We start from the raw sequence: 6,599 nt of genomic DNA, 5'->3' as shown, positions 1-6,599 counted from the left end.
CTTATGCACATGGACTACGCCTTTCCACATTAACATACTTAATTCATCTTTCTCAATTAAGTAAAATGCATTAATCTTCATACACATTCATAACCAATATGCAATTAAACCGTGAACATAACAATTGCACACAATTATATAGGGAGGGGCAACTCCCGAACGAGTCCGCCCAATATAATATATTATGAACACTTTCAATAATACATCATATAAGTGTGCCCGGCTAAAATCCAAGGCCAACACTTAGAAATATTTACAATGAGGCAAGACAGCCTTTACAACCATGTACCAACCTCCTTTGGTAGGAGTGTGCTCACCCGAGCCACCAGAACTCCTCCAAATCAGTTCTGCACAAAACTGCCTTATACCGTGTACCTTCGTCCTACAAACAGCCCCTTGGTAAATCTGCGCACTTATCTCATGCGCATGAGATGTGCGCACTTCTTGCTGCGTCCTTTACCCTTAGCTCGAATGTAGAGAGGAGAGCGAAGTGCTTGATGCCAAATGAGGCTCTGCGCACTTGTATTTATACGCTAGCCTGCCATAAGGTGAAGGGGTGTCAGCTCCAAAGCCGACCCCCTATTTTAATTTTACAAGCCCCTGCCTTAACATTTTTGTAGGTCGGCCTTTGCCCATGGCAAGGCCTCCCCTACGCCAAGTATAAGGCTTCGGCCTCCTTTTATATTTCGCATTATTTTCCAAGTGTCCCAATGAACGTCGCATTGTTGTCGCACTTGTTCGTCGCATTGCTGTTCACTGTTCGTCGCATTGCCGGGTCGCCCGCCCGGGTCGCCCTGCCCATCGTGCACGGGTCGCCCGCCGGGGCGCCCGCCCATCGCCCGCGGGTCGCCCGCCCGGGTCGCCCGTTTACCGTGTCTGCCAACTCGCTGTGTTCATCTGCCGGGTCCTCGTGCACCTTCGCGCCCACACCAGCTCGTCGCGCTGTCCTCCAGGTCGTCGTGCCCGCCCGCGCCCACGCCAGCTCGTCGCACTGTTCACCGGGTCGCCGTGTGCGCCCGCGCCCACGCCAGCTCGTCGCACTGTTCACCGTATCGTCGTGCACGCCCGCGCCCGCACCAGCTCGTCACACTGTTCACCGGGTCGTCGTGCACGCCCGCGCCCGCTCCAGCTCGTCTGCCCGCCAGGTCTCCGTGCACGGGTCGCCCGCCTGTCGTGCACGGGTCGCCCACGGGTCGATTTGCTATTCAACCGCCGAGTGAAGAGGTTTCGCCCGTCGTGCACTTGCCCAAGTTGCGAGGGCGTTACACTCTCCTCCACCCGAAAACGTTGTCGTCCCGACAACACACCATCTTGGCAACTCTTTGCCAAGATCGTTATCAGCCATGATGTAGACCCCTCCATATACGGCAAACATCACTGCAACATATATAAGGTCTCATCTCCATCATGTCATCTCCATGTGCAAACTGCCCATGTATATCGACAAGTGTTACACATCCTAGTCATGTGCCAACACCCATCTCCACGATCCCATGCTCAGGTCCATGGAAACCCCATCTTTCTGCAGCATGTCATGATCATCATACCTGCTCAACCATGTTTGAGGGCTCACTGCCATGAGCAGCTTAACAATGAGCCCCATCTTCTATATCATCTAAGAAGATGTGGAGGGAGAAGAGCCTGAAGGCTCTCCCTCACTAATCAGCTCAATCCATCTATCCGGATCCTCAACTTCCATCCTTTGTAGATATGCCTCCCGATCTTCCTTCTGGATGTTCGGCCTCACATATACCTTATCAACATCATCATCATCGTCCTCCACCAGTTCTAGCCTTCTTGACAAGTCCAAGATGCTATCTGAAAGTGATTGGATGACCAATGACTGTTCCACAAGCTTTGCCTCAACAGTGGACAACCGCTTGTTTACCTTCTCCTTGTCTTCCATTTGCATACCTCCTAACTTACGATCGGACTTTGTCACACCAATGGTTGGAACACCAATGGGTACATCTTCCCGTCCATCATAAATGAAGAGTTTCCTCAAATGTGGTACGACCATAGCCTCGTACTGTTTCATGAATTCCATCCCCAATAAGGCCTCATAGTCATCAATCCTTACTATGGTGAAGTCCACTTTCCCGGTCCATTCACCAAGAGTAGTGTCCACCTTTTCAGCTATACCAAGATTGTTTGTAGGAGGAGAATTCACTGTCTTCATTTGTGCCTTCACCGGTACAAATTTCAGCCCAATCCTTCTTGCAGTATCTTCGCCCATGAAGTTGTGTGAGGCACCACTATCCACCATAGTGAGTACATCAGCATTTCCAACCTTCATTTGAACATACTCCAATCTATTTCTCTCTGGATCCCTTCTAGAAGGTGCTTCCGTAGTAGCAGAAGCTCCAAGTATCTGCATCATCCCTACTGAAGCATTTTCATCATGCTCATCATCAGATTGTGTAGCAGCGGCCACCTTTGGTTTAGAGGGACAATTCTTCACCACGTGTGGTCCTGCACAAATCCAAAATTTCAAAGGTTTCTTCGCCTTCGAAGCATCATCCTTCTTCTTTTCCTTTGGCTTGTCCGACTTCTTCTTCTCATTAGAAGTCTCATCATAGTGATCCACCAACCTGTCAACCGCAGCAAATGCTTCCTCGAGTGTTCTGATCTTCTGCCTCTTCACCTCATTGCGTGCCCAAGGCTTCAACCCAATAATGAAGTTGAACACCTTGTCTCTTTCCGCCATGTCGGGAAGTTCCAGAGCTGCACTAGAAAACTCTCGCTGATATGCTTGTAGGCTTCCAGTTTGTTTGATGAACTTAATCTTTGTCCTTGCTTCCCATGTTTCATCCTGAGGACTGAAATGAGTCTGCAAAGCCTTTTTCATGTCATTCCATGAAGTGATGTCATCAGCATTACCATTGATAATCTGATCCACCCTCCTTCGCCACCACATCTTAGCATCTTTTGTCAGGAATTGAGCAGCCACCTTGACTTGTGTCTCTCCATCAGGTAGACTCAATCGTTCCAAGTACTGTTCCATATCCCATAGAAAGTTGCCAAGTGTTGCTGCACTCCTTGTACCATCATAAGATTCTGGTTCTTTGACCTTCACATGAGGCACTCCTCCACCTGAGTTGTGTCTCATGGCCCTTTTCAGTACCGCAATCTCATCTTTGGCATCATCAAGAGTTTTATTTACCTTGTCAAGTGTTCCTTTCAAGTTCACGATCTCTGCAAGACCTTGATCTCTTGAATCTTCAACCTCCTTGACCCTTTCTTCAAGTCGTGTACACATAAGGTCAGTGTACTCATACTATGTCTTGAGCTCATCATGTTGTGTACGGAGCTCTTCAAGTTCTTCCTTGACCCTCAAGAGGGCTTCTCACTCCTTAGCAAGTGAGTCCACATCTTGATTCCAAGAAGTCTCCAAGGTCTCCATTCTTTCAATCACCTTTTCCATGAACCCAAGAGTAGTATCCTTCACGGTGTCCTTCATTGTATGACTAGACCCAGCCTGAGAATTAGTTGCCATTCCCAACTTCTTGCCCTTCTGCGACCTAGTTTCAACCATTCAACAGCTTCACCTGTAAGAACCTTGTTCCACGAGCAATGCTGCTCTGATACCACCTTTACTTCAGTAAAGGTGTGTAGCAGCTTCAATACCAGATCAGCTGCTCTGATACCACCTGTCACGCCCCCAGGTCTACGGTAGTCTTCCAACCGTGCCCGGCGAGGTGTGGCACCACCGTGCACTTTCTTTTCAACAATACTTATGCACATGGACTACGCCTTTCCACATTAACATACTTAATTCATCTTTCTCAATTAAGTAAAATGCATTAATCTTCATACACATTCATAACCAATATGCAATTAAACCGTGAACATAACAATTGCACACAATTATATAGGGAGGGGCAACTCCCGAACGAGTCCGCCCAATATAATATATTATGAACACTTTCAATAATACATCATATAAGTGTGCCCGGCTAAAATCCAAGGCCAACACTTAGAAATATTTACAATGAGGCAAGACAGCCTTTACAACCATGTACCAACCTCCTTTGGTAGGAGTGTGCCCACCCGAGCCACCAGAACTCCTCCAAATCAGTTCTGCACAAAACTTCCTTCTACCGTGTACCTTCGTCCTACAAACAGCCCCTTGGTAAATCTGCGCACTTATCTCATGCGCATGAGGAGTGCGCACTTCTTGCCGCGTCCTTTACCCTTAGCTCGAATGTAGAGAGGAGAGCGAAGTGCTTGCTGCCAAATGAGGCTCTGCACACTTGTATTTATACGCTAGCCTGCCATAAGGTGAAGGGGTGTCAACTCCAAAGCCGACCCCCTATTTTAATTTTACAAGCCCCTGCCTTAACATTTTTGTAGGTCAGCCTTTGCCCATGGCAAGGCCTCTCCTACGCCAAGTATAAGGCTTCGGCCTCCTTTTATATTTCGCATTATTTTCCAAGTGTCCCAATGAACGTCGCATTGCTGTCGCACTTGTTCGTCGCATTGCTGTTCACTGTTCGTTGCATTGCCAGGTCGCCCGCCCGGGTCGCCCTGCCCATCGTGCACGGGTCGCCCGCCGGGGCGCCCGCCCATCGCCCACGGGTCGCCCGCCCGGGTCGCCCGTTTACCGTGTCTGCCAACTCGCCGCGTTCGTCTGCCGGGTCCTCGTGCACCTCCGCGCCCGCACCAGCTCGTCGCGCTGTCCTCCGGGTCGTCGTGCCCGCCCGCGCCCACGCCAGCTCATCGCACTGTTCACCGGGTCGCCGTGCGCGCCCGCGCCCACGCCAGCTCGTCGTACTGTTCACCGTATCGCCGTGCACGCCCGCGCCCGCACCAGCTCGTCACACTGTTCACCGGGTCGCCGTGCACGCCCACGCCCGCTCCAGCTCGTCTGCCCGTCGGGTCTCCGTACACGGGTCGCCCGCCCGTCGTGCACGGGTTGCCCACAGGTCGATTTGCTATTCAACCGCCGAGTGAAGAGCTTTCACCCGTCGTGCACTTGCCCAAGTTACGAGGGCATTACAATGGGCATCCCATGCCTAGGCTCGAGCGTGAGTACATTGACGGGAGCATGACGATAATTAGGAGAGAGGGGGAACTTCGCTTCCATAATCCCATCTAATGTTTGCACGCCTTTTGAGTTTGGGGAGATTGGCTGCAGAAGGGGGTTTTCCACGGCAAACTTAAAGAGCTTCAGCTCGGGCTTTGTTTTTTCATTCGGGACTGGAGGCCAGCAACATCATCGCCCATGTCATGAGAAGAGCTGTGGTTTCATGCCCTGTGAAGAAAAATGTTTTGCACTCGTCCATTAACTGCTCGTTCGTTAACTTGAAAGAGGCGCAGGATGAGGAGATGGTCCGTTCCTTTTCGGCGAGCATCAGTCCGAGCAGGTCGGTACCGTAGGAAACGCTGAACCCTGCGTGTACAGAGTCTCGCCTTGCTTCAATGATTTCCAGCAACACATTCTCTACTTGTTTCCTTCTCTGCTTCGTCTTTCTGTTAAATCGTGTGGAAAGGAACCTGCATTCCATTAACAAAAACCAACCATTGTTTGAAACCCAAGTGAAATTCTCACCAATATCGTCACGTAACAACTCTCATTAATTTGAACTCCATCTTTGTTAGTATTTCATTCCGGAAAACATTGGGAACGATGCGGTCCAATCAGCCAGTCGCTCCATTGGACCAATCAAGATTGACTAGAAATCGACATCATTGTCATACTCAAGTAGGCTGCCTGCAATTAAAGCATGGATGGACCAGCGACCATGTGAATGCTAAATTTTGAATTTTAAAGCTGCCGCGCCACTGGCCTATCGTCTCTTCAGTGTCTCTATTTGAAATTTGAATTTGGATTTTGTGCGTGCGTACATGAATGCCCATGCCTCGGACGTTGGCTTCCTGGTGTGTTTCTTCCTCTTTTGGGCTGGGTACTGCTGGAAGATGGCCTGGCTTTGCTTGTGCAAATCGTCACATCTCATTGAAATTTTTAGTGAGATAGAATTGGCAAGCATCAACAGGAATGTTCCCTCCGGTTATTTCAATGGCCCCTATCAGCGATGGGATTGCATGAGTGGTAGGATTCATATGGCAGGTTTCAAAACTCACAAGAATCAAACAATGAAAGAGAGTGTAAAGCTCTATTTACTCTCCTTAATGTGCAATGAAAAAAAATCAAAATTTCTTGACTTGCAGGTTTCGATAGACTTATATCTCACTATGTAGTGGATGAATGATCAAATCCAGGCGACAAACTTTGGCCCTTCTACAAATTGCTCATCAATTAAAACTGGTAGCAAATCAGATTTATCAAATCAATTTTACTCATTTATTTTTTTGGAATTATATGTTGCTAACTCTCTTTCTCATTTTCCTACAATAATCCTATTCACTAATTTTTTTGTCGTCCAGCAAGATATTTTGATAGAGCAGCAAATGCAATGAGCCGTGGATATGGGGCGCACATCGTTCTACAGGGTCACATACATCTTTTCCGAAGAGTTAAGTTCGTTTGCGATCTACAACTCAGGCAATTGTGATAGATCCAGATCGGTGCGAGTCGTGAGCGAATTCCGGTTCCCGAATCAAAGTTAGCAGGTTAAAACCCACTCGGAAGTGAAGCA

The sequence above is a fragment of the Pinus tabuliformis genome, chromosome 3_1, assembly GCF_031772625.1.
Source record: "Pinus tabuliformis cultivar Carrire ecotype Pingquan chromosome 3_1, CPIR1, whole genome shotgun sequence".
In the NCBI taxonomy this organism is placed as follows: domain Eukaryota; kingdom Viridiplantae; phylum Streptophyta; class Pinopsida; order Pinales; family Pinaceae; genus Pinus; species Pinus tabuliformis.
The sequence above is the reverse complement of the archived record's forward strand: the minus strand, read 5'-3'. Positions refer to the sequence as shown.